Genomic DNA, 3,919 nt, shown 5'->3' with positions numbered 1-3,919 from the left:
TGAGGTCGGATTCGGATTCAGCGCAGCAAAAACCTTCGGGTATACTAGGTCTGGTCTCTGGTTCCGGACCTTTGTCAAATTTTGTCGGCCTGTGTTATTTGCCTTATTTATAATTCTAATAATTACTTATAAATGAATAATCAAGTAACTATGTTGCAAAATTCTAAATTTCGGGAATTAAAACATTTGTCGGGAACTTAATAATTCGTTTATTTTAAAAGTCGGTCTTGAAGTCGGTGAATTTTAGTGTTGGATATTTTGAAATTTGGGATTTTATTTTTTGTTAATTAAAAAACTTGTCGTTATTTGAAATTTGGAAAACTTAATAATTCGATAATAAAATATATTTTCCGTATTTCTTTCATTCATTTGCGTATTTGCTTGTTATTTTTTTATTATTCTTTATAATTTCTGAATATGTATATAATTTTAAAAAATTTGAATTATGTCAATTTTGCCGCTTTTTCCTATATTAAACAAAATAATACGTAAGTTAATAATTCTAATTTACTACTTGACTCTACACTATGAAGAAAAAATAAGTTAAAAGTGTTTTTCATATTTATTTTGTAATTTTTATGCGATTTTCCTATGGTACTGTATGGTTTTGTAGAACAAAGTTACTACTAGCGCCGCCGCATGGCCGTTTTCAAATCTCGTGACACATTTTTTGTATTGGGCAGTATAGTGGAAGCATCCCCTTGCTTCCAAACAACACAATATTTTTGGCTGAAAACTTTGGACTTGCAAATAAACATAGTAACTAATATCCCGGAACTAACCTTATTTGTAGGCAATCAAAAAAGTTTATTTCATAAATAATTTCCAAATTATCGGAATGATAGAGCTGAAAAGCGACCCTAACCTCAAAATAATGCACAATTACACATGCATAAAAATGTTATTTAGCATAATACATTTTTTGGTTATTATCCTTCAAAAAAGAATACGGGGACGTCCGTTACGATATTTTATAGCATCTTCGAATTCAGTTTTTAAACATTCTTATTTAAAAAAAAAAGCCGGGGGAACTGTACCCGATTGACCACACGACAAAGTTAACGATATCCCTTAACAAAATAGCTGAATTTTCAAGCATAAAAGACAATTTACTTATAAAACATTTAAATCTTCAACCCTTAAAGTTTAATTTTCAACAAAACATTTTACAACAAGTATTTAATTTTTTATTAAAAAACGATGAATTTGTAACCAAATAGTTCAAATTTCCTCTAAAAAAGATAAATATTCAACAAAGAAGATAAATAATTTTCTATAAAAAAATACGATTTCCTAACACCTAGAAAAAGCTTTTGACAAGGTAGATAGAAGTAAACTTTGGGAAGTCCTGAAAGAGTATAGAGTCAATAGCTTTATGTCTTCATGTTTATTTATATTATTTATGGACAAGTGTTTAAGAATTGCTCTTTTCGGCGAAGAGGGTGTGGATCTCGAAACAGTAAGGGTACGTTGGAGAGCGTTCATAGATGATAAGGTTGTTATGGCAGAGTCTATCGAAGACTTACAAAGAATGTTGAATAAACTAGATGCAAGAATGAAGAGCATGGGCCTCAAAATTATCGCAAATAAAACAAAAACTATGGTGTTCGAAGAAAAGAGTGAAAAAACACTATGCAATATTTTATTAAATGATGAGAGAATTGAACAAGTTGATAAGTTCGTATGCCTTGGTAGCTTATTTACTAGGGGCGGGAAGATAGATGAGGAATTAGATAAACGCATAAACGAAAGTAAGAAGGTCATTGGTAGAGCAGGTCCCCTTATCAGAAGTAAAAATGTATCAAATAAAGCTAAAATGGCAATACATAATTCTATATTTGTACCGACTGTACTATATGGTAGCGAGACATGGACTTATCAAGAAAAAGATAAGAGTAAAATTAACACAATTGACATGAGATTCATGCGCATAATGTGCGGGAAAACCCTGATAGACAAATTAAGTAACGAGGTGATTCTAGAAGAATGTTGAGCAGAAGAGACGCTAGTAGACACATGGAAAAGAAATCGGTGAAGATGGTTCGGACATGTTAAGAGAATGCCAAATGAACGACTAACGAAACAAGTGTATGAAGGTAAAGTAAATGGCAACGTGCCCAGAGGTAGACCGCGGAAAGAATGGTTAGAATGTGTGAATGAGACCCTACTTCGAAGAGACATTAGAAGTCACAGAAACACGAGAGCCTGCATGAAAAAATGCATGGACTTAAAAGAAGCTAGAGAAGTATGCCAGGACAGGAAAATATGCCGGCAAATAGTTAATAAAAAGATTGTCAGTAGAGTGAATGACGCCTGAAACAAAAGACCTTGGCCACTAATGGACCCAAGTGGGGAACCTTACATAATGACTTCGTGAGAATCTTCGCTTGGTGTGATTGCTAGAGAGATTGATCAGCAACCTAGGTCGGAGCAGTGTTGCGGAACGAACGTGTTATTTACTTAAAAAACCCGAGAATTCTGGATCAATCTGAAAATTCTCTATGCCTTCCACACACTACTCCTTTCCCCTACCGAGTGAGTCACGCCTATCCCGAAAGGGAAATGGCTTAATGATGTAATTAAAAACAAAAAAGTATATTTTCGACCATTTCGATTTTCAACCAAAAAGATGAGTTTTCAATTAAAATGATGAAACTTTAACAACAAAAATTAATTTTTCACAGAAAACATGAATTCTGAACGAAACATGTAATAGATGTTTCAATAAAAAAAGGATTATAATTTAAAATCTAAAACCGTTGCATTGAATCAAATAAGACGAATTTTGAACAAAATAGTTGAATATCTAATAAAAGAAGACGAATTTTCAACAAACAATTTAAAATTTACAATAAAAAGCGGATTTTTTTAACAAAATTGTTTAATTTCCAAACAAAAACGATTGATTTAGAAAATAGTTGAATTTGCAATCCGAAAAGTACAATTTTAGACGAAAAGTCAATTTTCTACTCAAAAGTCACATTTTCAAACAAATGGTTGTATTTTCAAACAAAAAGATAATTTTTTACCATAAAATACGAAGTATTAACAAAATATAAAAATTTTCAACCAATCACCTTTTACGAAAAAAGAGGATTTTTTATCACAAGAGATAAATTTTTAAACTAAAAAAGAATAATTCTTAACAATACATGTAATAGGTGATATTTTAACCCAAACAAATTTCAATTTGAAATACGAAACATTTGCATTGGACGAAATCATAAATCTTTAACAAAATAGTTGAATTTTCATCCCAAAAAAACGAATCTTCAAACGAAAAATTAAAATTTTCGATTCAATAATAGAATTTGTGAAAGACGAGATGAATGCTGTCACAAAAAAAATTAAGTTTGAAGTAAGAATAGTTTTATTTTCATATTGGGGAAAAAGAGGAATTCTTTAAGAACGCGGAATGGGCGGAATATGGAAAAGAGTGTGAAATCAGTAAACGCCTAAAATAAAACTAAAAACGTATATAAATATAACACTTAAGTACTTTACTTGTAGAATAAAATCACTTTATTTCTTTTTTGATGCATTTCAAAAAATTGTTATACGAATTCAAATTTTTCTATGTGTGATGTCACAGTTTGCATTGAGTTCTACTCGCTGAGATGTCTTAAATAGTTTTTAAACGTCCCCAGAATTGATGTGAACTTTAAAATTTGAATATTTTTAAAAATGTTGCTTACATCTATTTAGTTTCCGAAAAGATTTTAGATTCATATTTCTAGAATAGTTCATTCAAATGACTACACAGGCACACAAGAAAAAGTCAAAGTCCACGGAGGCGATCTTTGGGGTTGTATGGTTTTTGGGGTCGCTGATTCCGAATCGTTCGTTGGTTTTTTGAGATTAGACCGCTTTCAAGGTCATTTGAAGGTCAAATGAAGAAAATATTGCTGAAAAAATCTGA

This window comes from Belonocnema kinseyi, chromosome 7 (assembly GCF_010883055.1).
Source record: "Belonocnema kinseyi isolate 2016_QV_RU_SX_M_011 chromosome 7, B_treatae_v1, whole genome shotgun sequence".
In the NCBI taxonomy this organism is placed as follows: Eukaryota; Metazoa; Arthropoda; class Insecta; order Hymenoptera; family Cynipidae; genus Belonocnema; species Belonocnema kinseyi.
This window is presented reverse-complemented; position numbering follows the sequence as displayed.